Source organism: Humulus lupulus, chromosome 4, assembly GCF_963169125.1.
Source record: "Humulus lupulus chromosome 4, drHumLupu1.1, whole genome shotgun sequence".
NCBI classification, from domain to species: Eukaryota; Viridiplantae; Streptophyta; class Magnoliopsida; order Rosales; family Cannabaceae; genus Humulus; species Humulus lupulus.
The window spans coordinates 165,716,421-165,731,692 of NC_084796.1; the positions used below are offsets into that span (position 1 = coordinate 165,716,421).

The 15,272-nt window shown below is 38.1% G+C and overlaps 1 non-coding gene across 1 annotated transcript; it reads left to right on the forward strand.

The window, feature by feature from the left end:
- Nucleotides 1-7,886: 7,886 nt before the first annotated feature.
- LOC133833304 (small nucleolar RNA R71) lies at nt 7,887-7,991 on the forward strand. Its single transcript, XR_009892695.1, has one exon. It is a non-coding gene; the product is annotated as a small nucleolar RNA R71 (small nucleolar RNA).
- Nucleotides 7,992-15,272: the final 7,281 nt, after the last annotated feature.

Sequence of the window (15,272 nt, forward strand, 5' to 3'; positions counted from 1 at the left end):
GGCATGTATTCCTTGGCTGACTTGGAGATCAGACTACCGTGGAAGCATACTTTCAATCTTGTACCTTGCTGCAATAATCAATTTGGCCAGTTAGGTAGCAATAACTATACATCTTGTCGCCCTGCAGTCCAAGACAAAACAAAATAACATTCACACTTAACAATCATGCTAATAAGCGTGTTGGTTCATATTCATACCCAAACATGGTGCTAATAAGAACTCCCTGACATTTATAAGCAAGTAATGATGCTAATAAGCATTTTCTAGCCTTCATAAGCAATTAATGATCCTAATAAGTATTTCCTTAACATTTACCAGTATTAACAGTGCTAATAAGCATTTCCTGGTCTACACGTACATATAACAACACTAATAGGTGTTTCCTTTACATTCACAAGCAATATCAATGCTATTAAGCATGTCTTTATCAATCATTCAACAACCAAGGGTCAGGCCCTATCAGAATATCTCATGCTCCCTAATAAGGCAGGCAGATAAGGCATTTATATCCTACTTAAGTTGTTAAACACATAACCATGTAAATTGTTACAAAACCTTGATTCAAGCTTGTCTTTAGTGGCGGGTGTACATGCCCAACCAGTCTTTGGGAACCCTTAACCTAGGCACACTCTAATACAAAGTTATAACGCCCTGGATAGCCAAGACTACTACACTATGTGTTTTAAATAGTGTTAGACTCTCTAAACGAGTCTCTTGGCCATAAATGTGTAACTAAACGTGATTAACAGTTTAGGGTTAAAACTTTTGGTAAAAAAGGAATAACATTTTCATTAAAATATTCATGTTCATACATTGGATCCCAAAATAATGTTTAAAAGGCTAATTACAGTTCAAAAGTAACAACCAGCCGACCTATGTGGAAAAATAGGGTTTAACCCTTGTTCCTCTGAGAAACCCCAACCGTGGTGGTCGAACAGCCACATATGTACACGTCGCCACCAAACCCTCAAACTCATGGCTGGTCCAGCTTCCCTTTCCTTTTAACTGCACCACATAGCACCCGTGAGCCAAGGCTCATCAAGAAAACTTAAACATACTCATAAGCAGTTAATAACATATCACAGAATCATAATAAGCATGCCTAGAAGTAATAACCCTACTCATGCATGCATTCTATTCAGATAAGTGACTGCAGCGTCACATCGGGCCCGTTGCCCTAAATACGTGACCGTGGAGTCACCCCAGGGCTTCTTCCCTAAATAAATGACTTATAATTCATAATGGGGCTCGTTTCCCTAGGATATGAGACTACAGCGTAATGTCCCAAATTTGCTAATAAGGCTTAGTGATTTGGTAAGTGTGTCGGGAGGGCACAATTGGATTTATATGTGTAATTAATGGAATATATGTGTAATTTTGCGGATAAATGATTTGTATGGTAATGTAACTAGATATGCATGTTTATGTGTATTAAATATGCATGTGGGCCCATTTATGTAAATTGGCCATATTTGTAATTTTTTACTCGTTGAGGGTATATTTGCATTATTTATGTGATATGTGTGAGACCCCAATGTTATGGGGATATATTTGAGATGTGTGGTCTAAGACGATCCTAGTGCGCAGATTAGTGGAATAGTCACGACGGGGTTAAATACCCGGTTCGGTGTGAGCCTAGGGGTATTTTGGGGAAACCTGGAGAGTAGTCGGGATTTATCGGGTGACGGGTAGTTATTTGGTGATTATATGTGCATATTGGGATTAATTGGGAATTTATGGGGCTATTTAAGGAATAGTGGAAATGTGATACATGGATGATTTTTCCCTTGGGAGCGTTAGGGAGTCAAGGTTAAGGCTAGGGACAATTTGGTCTTTTCCCTAGCCTAGAACTACCTTAGCCACTTAGAGACGTTATGAAGTCTAGAACCAAATAGAATAATTCTCTCAGCAAAACACTCTTTCTCCCTCACGTTTCTCTCTCTCTCTCTCTCTCTCTCTCCTTCACAAGTGGTTCTCTCAATTTTGTGAAAGGGATTTGCTGAATTTCAAACTTTGGGTTCTCCTTAGTGGGAATTGGGATCTAGGCTTCAGAGATTAGAGGATGTCAAACTAAAGGATCCAACCGGGGGAACTCGATTCCAGGAGGTATTCTCAATTCTCAAGTTTTAGTTTATTGTTTTTGGTATTTTTGTTGAAATCCTAGAGTTCTAAATTTAATGGTATTTGGAGGGCGTTTGATGACTGTTTTGTAGTAGTTTTGTATTGATGATGTAATTTTGTGGTAGAAATGGGTTAGAAATTGAGTTTGGCCAATGGGAAGGATTTGTGATCTCTGAAATCGCAGGAAATTCTGAGTTTGCAGGGTCGCGCCGCGACGCTGTTCTTCAGCGTTACGGCCCGCATGTAGTCAGAGGCCTAAGGTGATTCGCTGAATCACCTTAGCATTGCGACTCTGGGCAAGGAGCACCGCGGCATGTATCTAGAGAAAATGGGGGATGCACTCTTTGACTTTTGGAGAGTCACGACTCTAATGGTGGGGGCGCCGCAACTCTAATTGAGGGGCATCGCGGCGCAAATAAAGATTTTTGGCCAGATTAGGGTTTTAAGCTCAGGAACTCAATCTTAAGGGCTCGGGAGGGATTCTACTACCCAATTTAGTATAATTCGAGGTCCCGAAGGCTAGTACAGTATTTCAAAGTGTTTAATTGGTTTAGGGTTTTATGGATATTTATTATTATTACGTAATGACTAGGTTTTTTTACTAAGGCTCGGGATTAGGGATTGTGCTCGAGATCGACTTGTACTGTCAACTCAGGACTCAAGGTAAGAAAACTGTATGTGCCCGTAGAGAAGGGCATGACCCGATTATCTGTGTTTATATTGTGCTTGGTGTTATGTGAAATTATTTTTAACCATTACGTCATACATGTGTTTGGTATGGAGCGACAAAGCCCGGGAGCAGCGAAGGTTGGGAGCGACAAAGGCCGAGATCAGCATTAAGCATGTTGAATGCAAGCCGCTGTTGCAAAAATTAAACCTATGTAAGTGTGCATAGTTGCAATTTGTAATAAATCTTGGTAAGACCAAGTATCGTCCCACGAAGACTGAATTATCAATTACCAATTAACTAATTCTTAATTTCTATTTGGCTAAGAAAATTGGATTTGTAAAATTTAAAATCAAGAAAGCACAAATAAATGTAAACTGCACAAAGAAATTAACAACAAGAACACAAGAATGAAATTCACGAATGAGAACAATTTGGAATTCTAATTTCCTCTACTATCCTCTCTATTATTCTTTAATGAAATTACCCCTTAAATTATTCTCACTAAAATTATAGGCATACAAAAGTATTAACTATTCGGATTAAGAAATAGAAAACTCGACCTAATGTGAATTCCCTATATTTCTATGGTCAATTCAAACAATAGGAAGAAATAAGTATAGCCCTAAATCACATAGACCAATTTGATACTCTTGTTCTAAATTGAAATCTACGTCTACTCAACTTTAGCATATTCAAATCTCACTTTTCAGATTTTGATTCAAATTTATAAATTGTATGTAAAAGGTACGCAATCAATCACATACACAATAAACACAAATTGAGTATATTTTAGATGAAGAAGAAATAGACAAATGCATTAAATCATAATAGAGTTTCAAGAGAGTCAATTAGAAACCCTAATAAAGAAATTAGTTCATAATCATTCTAAAAACATCAAAAGCACTTAAGCTAAACATAAGAATGAAAGGAAATAAAAAAAAAAAAAAAAACTCTTTAGAACGAATTGAGATGCTCTCCGAGGTGTTCTCCACTTCTGATTTTCGTCCTCCCACTTCTCTCTCTCTCTCCTCTCAAAATTAGGTTTAAAACCTAATTTTTTTCTTCAGAAGCAATGTGGGTCACAGCCCAACATTTCAAGCGTTGTGTCCCATGTCAATTTAGGCTTTGCATGGATGTTAGGCGCGCTGCGACCCAACCTCCATTTCTTCGCAGCACGTGTAAATTTTCTAGGCAAACAAAGCCTTCAATGTTGTGGCCCTCTATTCCTGCACCGCAGCCCGTGTCAAACTTCGAAAAAGAGGCTTTCTTCCTTGGACTTGGCCGCGACTCAGCAACGTAGCACTGCGACCCTTAACAACTTTTTTAATTTTTGCGCTTTTGATCCTGAAAAATCACTGAAGCCATAAAAATGCTTGAGGATTCATCTTTTCATGGAATCAAAACCAAATTTTCATCATTTTCTATCAATTTGCTCCAATTGTTCTTTTCCTTTATTTATAAGCTAAAACCTGAAAACAAGCAAAAACAAAGCATAATACTGCACTAAACAACTAAAAAGATTAATAAAAACTACCTAAAACACAACACAAAACTAGACTCAACAAACTCCCCCAAACTTAACCTTTACTCGCCCTCGAGTAAAGATTCAAACCAAACACCCACATAAAGACAACTCAAAAACACAAACGACACATACTTATGAATCAAGTCAACAACACTGAATTAGCCTCAATTTTAGAAAATCTCACACAAAAGTCCAAAACCCTGATTTGTAGAAACAATCCAAAACTTCAATTAAACCACACCGACAACCTGATTCAATCCAAAAATGGCTATTCAACCATAACCACAAAAATTACTCAATAATTGAATCTATGTATGCATGCCCAAAACTCAAAATCAACCCATCAAACCATTGATCCATATGTCTGCATTGTTCACCACTCTCCACTAATGTAGACAAAATATGCTCAAGAATCACTGGGACTTTAGGCTCATAACAATAGGCTTAGGCAACGGGTAGATATATGTTATTTAGGCTCCAAATTACCATATGCATACGAACTTACAAACCAAAAATTCACCCAAACAATTTCCAAAGAAAACCTCATATGAACCCAAGTAAAGGTTGAGAAAAGCTTATTTCACTTGATCATTTTTTTTTATTCAAACTAAACTCCCCCGAGCTTATTTTTGTGAAAGCATAACAAGAGTGTATCTTGGATTTTCAAATTTCTTTTTTTTTTAATTCTCAACCTTTTTACTCTCCATTACAATACACCAAATTACAAAACTAATCACATCCCATTACAATTCATTCCCCATTATTTATCCATATGCTCATAGTAATTTGGTAAAGGAATGAAAACTAACATAATGTTTATTTGGCTCACAATTGGTGTCAAACAACAAAGAGGATAATTTTAGGCTCGACAAGGGTAACAATGGATAATTAATTTTGGGTTGGCTTGAAATGGTCATACGTTCCAAGAAATTGCCTAAGTCACTTTCCTAAGCATATCATATCTAGGATTTCGTCTCAAATGATCAACAAGCAAGTTCTAGATTCATTCATACATCAAACCACAAGCAATTTTTTAACAATGTATACATTCAAATTCAAATTGCAAAGAATTTTCCAATCATGGATAAACATTCAATTTTTTCATGGATCAAAACAAGCTACCAATGAAGTCTAACCAAGCACATGGATTCAATTGATCAAAAATTTTGAAAAATTTGCATGACATTTTCTTTCATATCATAGGCTAGCAATGATAACTTGATTCACACAAACACGACACTCTAAACATCCTAGACAAAACAACACAGTAAATAAAAAACTAACCAAATACAAAAACACAACTAAAACACAAAAACAAGTAAAACAAACTACTTGATATATACAAAATGAAACTAAATCTCCTCCCTCAAACTTAATATGAACATTGTCCACAATGTTCAAAATAAAAGAAAAGGAAAAGAAACTGACCTGAAAAACTCAAACTGCTCACGACGAAGGACACTTGCCACACTCTTCCTCAGGTAGCCAAAATGTTGTGGCATATATGGATTGAACTTGGTAATTTTTGAGATGGGCTTGAAGTAGCATTGTGATCCTATTTTTTTTATACGATTTGACATTACAAATTTAACACTAAATGACAAAAATTAAAACTAATCCTAAAATAAAATTAAATTAAATAAATAAATAAATACTAAAATTTAAAATGTTCATAATCCAAAACTTAAATAAAACTAGTAAAAAATTGCAAATAAATGATTGGAATGCCTCATAATGCACTATCGTTAACATCATTTAGCCATAAGCTGAATTCATCTTCAAATTTAACTCTGATCAAGTCTACCCCTCGAATCCTTAAGAGCCAAAGTGTCATATGAGAAATTTCGTGATGTTGCAACTTATTGGAGCTTTCCACCGCTCATGTAACATTCGAGCATTCCCACTAAAGACCCTTTTTACAGGATTACGCATTGTTCGACTACAAACTTGAGCAATGACCTTTCTCTTAATATCTTCTACCTTACTACCACCTCCTGTTATCAAATCCACTCTACAACATGTTGGAATTTCAGTTGCCGCAAAAACATTAAATGTTACCTCCTCATTTTTCACTCGCAACTTCAATTCCCCTTTTTGCACATCAATTAGCGCCCTTCTAGTAGCTAAAAATGGTCTCCCAAGAATGATTGGAATATTTTCATCTTCCTCCATATCAAGAATAATAAAGTTCGTAGGAAAGATGAATTTGTCCACTTTCACCAATACATCCTCTATAATACCTCTTGGGTGCTTCACTAAACGATCCACCATTTGTAAGGACACGGTAGTAGGGCGAGCTTCTCCCAGTTTCAATTTTCTATATATAGATAGAGGCATCAGATTCACACTTGCCCCTAAATCACATAATGCCTTCTCAAAAACTACATTCCCTATAGTACAAGGAATGGTAAAACTACCTGGATCTTTAAGCTTGGGAAGAAGTTTCTTTTGTAATATTGCATTGCACTCCTTAGTAAGCGCAACTGTCTCATAATCCTCCAATTTCCTTTTCTTAGACAAGATTTCCTTCATGAACTTCACATAACTTGGCATTTCTAAAGCTTCTACAAAGGGAATGTTGATGTGAAGTTTTCAAAAAACATCTAAGAACTTGGAAAACTACTTGTCAAGCATCTTCTTTTGCAGCCTCTGAGGATATGGGATCTTGATGTGATGCTCAATACTTATTTTTGGCTGCTTCTTCTCGAGGTTCTCATTAACCTCTTCATCCACGTTATTCTTCTTCTTAGACTCCATTTTTTATGGAAGACTAGATTTCTCAACTGGCTCCACCAACTCCTTACCGCTCCTCAAGGAGATCGCATTGCACTGCTCCTTAGGATTCACCTCAATATTACTTGGAAAATTTCCTTGAGGCCTACTTTGTAACATACTTTCCAATTGACCCACTTGCATTTCAAGATTTCTGATGGATGACAGAGTTTCAGCCATAAACTGAGCTTGGGAGTTGTTCAAAGTCAATAGTGCATCTTGTAATTCATTTGTCTTCTCTTGAGAAACTGGTGGTTGTGACATTTCTTGAGGTGGAGCTTGAGAAATGGGTTGTTGAAATTGTTGCTAAGGGCCTTGATTATTTTTCCATGAAAAAGTAGGGTGATTCCTCCACCCTGGGTTGTAAGTGTTGGAGAAAGGGTTGTTGGCTTGCCTATTAAAATTACTCATCATGTTGACTTGTTCCATAGGGATGGTGTATTGAACTTTGTTGTCATACACTGCTCAAATTGGTGAGGTCCACCACAAATTTCACAACCTATCTGTAACTGAATGGTATTGGTTGATATTGTATTCTACTGCAATAGCTTAGTCAATGTCGCAACTTGAGCAGTCAAAGCAGTGATTGCATCTAATTCATGAACCCCAGCTAACTTTCTGTTACTAATTGCATGCTCATCAGACCATTGATGGTTGTTTGTAGCCATATCTTCCAACAACTCATATGCCTCGTTGGCACTTTTACTCATAAATGCCCCTCCAGCTATGGCATCAATTATGGTGCGAGTAGTACCGCACAATCCATTGTAAAAGTTGTGGACCAACATCCACTTTTCAAAGCCATGATGAGGACACTTTCTCAACAGCTCCTTGAACCTTTCCCAAGAGTCATATAAAGATTCCCCCTCAAGCTGGTAAGAACTTGGTCTCCCCCCTTAATTTAGTAGCCTCTAATGGAGGAAAGAACTTGGCAAGGAAATTATGAGCCAAATCCTCCCAAGTATTTATAGAATTGGATTGAAGGGAGTTCAACCAACTTTTAGCTCTTTCTCGCAGCAAAAATGGAAATAGCCTCAACCTGATTGCATCATCGCTCACCCCATTATACGTGAATGTTGCACATAGCTCCAGAAAATTAGCTAAATGCATGTGAGGGTCTTCTGAAGGTAAGCCACCAAATTGCACGGTAGATTGCACCATTTGTAAAATCATCGGCTTAATCTCAATGTTATTAGTAGTGATGCACACGGGGCGGGGAATTGGCGGGGAGTGCTCCCCCCGCCCCCGTCCCCGTTTATATTTCTAATCCCTATCCCCGCTCCATCCCCGCTTATTCCCCGTCGGGGACGGGGTGGGGAATCCCCTATTGGGGCAGGGAATTCCCACGGGGAACCCATTTATTTAAAAAATAAATTTTTAATTAAAATGTTAAAATAAAAATCGCAAATTATATGTAAATTAAAATATTGCACAATATTTATAATTTAAAATATTAAACACTATCCTAAATAAAATTTAAAATATTGAAAAATTTACTACTATACTATAAAAACACATAAAGAAAGATATAAAATACATATAAAATATTACAAAAATATATAAAAAATTAAACGGGGCCCCATCGGGGCGGGGAGTGCTATCCCTGTCCCCGACCCATTTAACATTCGGGGTTGAAAGCTATCCCCGTTCCCGCCCTGTTCCCCATTTAGATGGGGATTTCCCACCCCTTTAGGGGTGGGTCCCTGCGGGGCCCTGTCCCCATGGGGAAAATTTTCATCCCTAGTTATTAGCCTCCGCAGCCATTGTAAGCTTCTCACATCGAGATTCTGAGCTCGTCCTACTACCACTTCTGGCACCCCTCCATTCAACCCATCATTGTTTTGACGATTTGCCATAACCACAGTTGGACCAGTAGCTCTTTTGTTTCTACGATTCTGCCTGCACGCTTTCTCAGTCTTAGGATTAATAGGAACAAGGCTATCTGCTCCTCTTCTGCTACGCATAAAACGGAACTACCAAAAAAAATGGTCAAGAATGCATGCAAAACAAGTTAGAAATAGTTCAAAGAACAACCAAATTAGAAATAAAATACTTATATTGATATTGATAATTTCAAGTCCCCGGCAACGGCACCAAAAACTTGTTGCAAAAATTAAAGCTATGCAAGTGCACACAGTCGCAATTTGTAACAAATCTTGGTAAGACCAAGTATCGTCCCACAAAGATTGATTTATCAATTACCAATTAATTAATTCTTAATTTCTATTTGGCTAAGAAAATTGGATTTGTAAAATTTAAAATCAAGAAAGCATAAATAAATGTAAAATGCACAAATAAATTAATAACAAGAACACAAGAACGAAATTCATGAACGAGAACAATAGGAATTCTAATAAAAGTTCATCGGGCCATTTTTCTCTCTTCAACTGGCGAGTTTAGCCTTGTCATTGCCCTCAGAAACCTAAATTCTTCTCACTAAAATGATAGGCATACAAAAGTATTAACTATTCGGATTAAGAAATAGGAAACTCGACCTTATGCAAATTCCCTATATTTCTATGGTCAATTCAAACAATAGAAAGCAATAAGTACAGCCCTAAATCACATAGACCAATTTGATACTCACGTTCTAAATTGAAATCTACGTCTAATCAATTATAGAATATTCAAATCTCACTTTTCAGATTTTGATTCAAATTCATAAATCATATGTAAAAGGTGCACAATCAATCACATACACAATAAACACAAATTGAGTAAATTTTAGATGAAGAAGAAATAGAAAAATGCATTAAATCATAATAGAGTTTCAAGAGAGTCAATCAGAAACCCTAATAAAGAAATTAGTTCATAATCATTCTAAAAACATCAAAAGCACTTAAGCTAAACATAAGAATGAAAGGAAATAAAAAAAAACTCTTTAGAACGAATTGAGATGCTCTCCGAGATGTTCTCCACTTTTGATTTTCATCCCCTCTCTTTTGTCTCTTTCTCTCCTCTCGAAATTAGGTTTAAAACCTATTTTTTTTCTTCAGAAGCAATGTGGGCCACGGCCCAACATTTCAAGCGTCGCGGCCCAACCTCTACAGCGTCGCAGCCCGTGTAAATTTTTTAGGCGGACAAAGCCTTCAACGCCTCACCCCTCTGTTCCTGCACCGCAACCCGTGTCAAACTTCAAAAAATAGGCATTCTGCCTTAGACCTGGCCGCGGCTCAGCAATGTAGCATCGCGGCCCTTAACAAATTTTTCAATTTTTGCACTTTTGATCCCGAAAAATCGCCGAAGCAATGAAATTTCTTGAGGATTCATCTTTTCATGGAATCAACACTAAAAGGCCAAATTTTCATCATTTTTCTGCCATTGTTCTTTTCCTTTATTTATAAGCTAAAACCTGACAACAATAAAAAACAAAGCATAATACTGCACTAAATAACTAAAAAGATTAATAAAAACTACCTAAAACACAACACAAAACTAGACTCAACAAACTGTCAGGGCGAAACCCTCTAAGGGTGTCGTACTCACCCGCTCTGTCAAGACCGAAAACTTGGTGCTTAGGAACGCACCCTGACCGGCTTAGGCCGTTGTTGTGAATTCTGATAGAAACTTGTAGATTGTTTGTTATGTTTGATTAGTTACGCATTTGTTGAAATAAATTATTATATGTTGTGATGTGAAGTTTTCTTGTTGGGCCTCGGCTCACGAGTGTTGTATGGTGCGGGTAAGGGCAATGTAATGTCTCGAATTCCCTAATGTGGCTTAATGCCTGGATTAGGGTGACAGGAGGGCCATAATTGATTTAATATGCAATTATGCGATTAAATGCATGATTATGTGAATTATATTATTATATGATGATAATTGCATGCATGTGGGCCCACTTCTTATTAGAATGGAATTTTCGTAATTTTGATCTGTTAAGAGCATAATTGTATATTTATGTGCATGTTTGTGATTTTTGGGTGAGATTCTGTTATTATGTGGATATGTTCGAGCTATTCAGCATGAGATGATCCTAGAATGCAAGTTAGCGGTTTGGTCATAACGGGATTAATTATCGAGCTCAGGGTGAACGAGATTAATGTAATGATTAATACATTACCAGGAATGAACGGGTAATGGGATAGGATTTTATTATTATTTGAGGAAATTGGGAGTAACGGGAATTGGAGGTCGTTAATTATGATTAATGGGATGGACGGGAAATGACAGTTTTACCCTTGCTAGCCTTGAGAGGTTTTAAATGGCTCTAGGGGCATTTTAGTCTTTTGACCATGGGATATGCTTAAGCTAAGTAGGTTGTAGAAGGAAGTAGGTAGCCAAAATAGAGTTTCTTTATATCTCTTTCACTCTCGATTATCTCTCTCTCTTGGGTTGAGATTTTGAAGCAAACTTGAAGATTTAAAGCTTGGGAATTAAGGCTTGTGAGCTTAGGATCTTAGTTCAGCCATTGAAGGGGGTTTAATTCTGTGTTTAAGGTAAGATTTCCAGGTGAAATTTCAAAGTTTGCTCTATTTTTGAAGTGGTGTTTAAGCTTTGAATTTTGATTGTAGAATTGGGTATTTAGTGTGGTTTTAAGTGTTTCAAAGGTTGGGTTTTGTTGACAAACTGTTGGTGATGATATATAAATGTTTGGCTATGATTTTGGGATGGTTTGATGAAGGTTTGATTGAGTTTTAAATTGAGAATATGCAGGGGAGCTGGGTTTGTAGGGTCAAGTCGCGACTAAGTTCATGCAAGTTGCGACTTGAACCCATTCCAGAGCCTCCCCTAGTTGTTGTCTAGCAAGTGCACCGCGACCCTCTGGGTCAAGTCACAGCCCACCCCTGGCACCCCAGACAGGGGCTCTCTATCTTAGGAGTGTGCCGCAACCCTTGGGGGCAGGTCGTGGCCCGCCCCTCCTTTTTTTGCCAGGATGTGTTTTCAAGAGTTTTAGGCTCGGGTTTTCATTTCTTAAGGCTCGGGATCGAATCTACTTACCGATTTAGCAGGATTCGAGGTCCTGGGAGCGGGGTTTTAGACCATGAACCTTTTTATAACTTATTTTATTGATGGGATTTCATACTTGGTCATGATTAGGTGACTGCTAAGGGACTTAAGAACCGATCATTCTCAAGGGTTGATCTTTTATTATTTCACGCTCGAACCCAAGGTAAGAAAACTGTACCCAGTATGTGACAAGCATTGTTATTGATGAGGCATGTTGAGTGCTCTATATATGGACATTGATTACATTGTAAATTCCTAGCATCTATGCTTATTTTTTATTGGCACTGACTTATTAGTCAGAAACGGCATTGGTGTTAGTACTGATCGCAAAGTCTTGACTTATCAGTCATGATCGACAGTAGTACTGAGCATTGGTCATATGGTATTGGCTTATGAGTCAAGAGCGACATTAATGTGTTTAATGCAGGCCGAAATGATTAGATCTAATCAACATGAGCATTAAATGCTTGACCGACCTATAGATCGAAGAAAACTAAAGCGATGGTCTAGTCTATAGGCTAGTTACTTAGAGCTAGAGCCAAAAGGCTCAGGTGACTAAAGCATCACATGGCTTAAGGTGCAGAGCCCCAAAGTGTGACTCATTAGTAACCTATCCAGAGTGTGAATCATTAGTCACCTATTCAAAGTGTGACTCATTAGTCACCTATCCAGAGAGTGACTCATTAGTCACTTACCCAGGGAGTGACTCATTAGTCACCATCTGATTAGGGCTGCAAGTCCCAGAATGATTTAATTATATTATATACATGCAGTAACGAGTTTTCTTGTTGATCCTTGGCTCACGGGTGCTATGTGGTGCAAGTAAAGGGAAATAAAAGCTCACCCAGCCTTGAGTTGAAAGCTTAGGTGGCGATGTGTACATATGCAACCACTTGACCACCATGGTCAAGGTGTTTCTCAGGGGAACTAGGGTTTAACCCTATTTTTGCCGCTTAGGTCAGCAAGTTGTAACTTTTATACTGTAATAACCATTTTGGATTGTAAATAACTTTGTAAACACTTTTATGGGCCCATGTATACTTTAATGTTTTAAATAAAATATATCCATTCCTTTTGATCGAGATTTTCACCCTGGCCTCTTAATAACACTTAGATGCACGTTTATAACCTAATGACTCGTTTAGCGAGTTAAACACTATTTAAAGTCCACAATAACGGTCTTGGAGTAACTGGGGAATTATAGGCAAGGAAAAGGTCGATCAACCATGAGTTTGAGGGCATGGAGCAGTGCGTACATGTTTGGCCTACCTGCCGCCACGACTGGGGTAATTTTGAGGAACTCTATATAAATGACCAATTTTGTTGCCTAGGTCGACTGTATAAAGACTTTTGAGTTTTAAATATGTCTTAAACAACATTTTGGGATCCCATGTAACTTTTCTAAAGTTTTAGTAAATGTTTAAACATTTTTATGAAAGTTTTATTAAAAGAATTTTATTTATAATTTTAGGGCTAAAACCTTGATTAGCGAGTTAATTGGTATCAAAGCGACTCTAGGGTAGTAGGGCGTTACAACTTGGTATCAGAGCGAGCCAAGGTTTATGGTTCTTGGAGATTGACTGAACATGTTCACTCATTGCCAATGACAAGCTCGACTCAGGGTTGGTTGGTATTAAGTGAAATATTTGTCTAATTACTTATATAAATTGCCTAATCTGCTTGTCAATATAGAGAGCATGAACATTATAGACTTGTGTCTTATTATGCTTATTGTATGTGTCTATTAAGTTGTTTGGCACTGCTCGTGGAGTAGCTTCGGGTATGATCATCATGCCTGATAGGTTAAGTCATTGATTGCAGATAGATTCAGAAGCTATGTATCCAAGGCAATCCACTGGACTATGATTGTTAATATCAGGGTTGCGAATGATAGTCGGGGCCAGAATCCTCCATCTACCCCCTGGGATTGGCAGTAGATGTTTGCTAGCATGTAAGCAAGATTACAAAAGCAAGAGAAAGAGACTAGGTGGTTGAGATAGCAGGTTCCATCAAGGAACACTGCCTCATGTGTTTTGGCAACAATGGCACCAGTTTTGGTTCAACCAGAGGGTAGGAATAGATGGGAACTATTGTATGAAAGCTTCCGGAAGCATTATCCTCTAGCTTTCAAGGAGGCTTGGATCCATTCAGAGCTAAAATGTGGATGGGCATGATTAGCTCCATCATCGACTACATGAAAGTGGTAGGTAATGATAGAGTGGCTTGTGCCACGTACATGCGGCGGGAGGATGCCCGAACGTGGTGGGAAGTTGCATCCCAGACTCAGAATGTTGTCATGATGGGTTGGGAGGAATCCAGACAATTTTTCAACGAAAGGTACTACTATGACATAGTTTGAATTGCGAAGACCAATGAGTTTATGAATTTTGTTCAAGGTCATAAGACAGTGACAGAGTATGTCAATGAATTTGATGGGTTGTCCATATTCGCTTTTGAATTGGTACCAATAGATGTGGCTCAGAAAAAATGATTCATTCAAGGATTGAACTCAGGGGTAGCCCAGAGAGTTAAGATTGCTCTAGTACATGATATTTCTACCTACGCTCTGGCAATATGGAGGGCCCTTGCTATAGAGGATGCAAGAGGTGAAATATGGAGTGAGAGTGTTGTGTGGCAGGAAGCTCAGACAATGGTACCCCCATTTGCGGAATTAGGTAGGGGTGGAGGCTCCAGTAACCAGAAAAGAAAGACCCTTGATAGTTCTACTACTCTTGGTCTTGACAAGATGGGTCATAGTACTTAGGGAAGCAACGAGGTCTGAAGAAGTTATCTTGTGTGCGCCAAGTTTTGGAGACGCCATCTGGGAGAATGTCGAGCAAAGGCCTATGTGGAATAGTTCAGCACTTTAAGAGGGATTTCCCGACTCCAGCTCGAGTGTCTGCCTTAATGCAGTCAGAGCCTGAGGCTAGTTCCTCAGAGATGACAGGTTGGCTTTCTAGTTCTTGTTCCTTTATATTGTACTGATTAGGACTGGTGTTACGTATCTCTTAGTAGAGACATAGATATGTGATTTCTACTGTATGACTATTACGCTATGGGGCTTGAGATCTTGTGTCTGCCAGGGAAAGTTGGTAGTTTCCAAAAAATGGGTCAGAGTATTTGGGTAGAAAGTTAGCAGTAATAATTAATTGAGGTGGTTATATGAGGATCTCGGTATGGTCTTAAGTATGGATTAGTTTTCCCAAATAAAGGACAACCATGGACTGTAAGAGA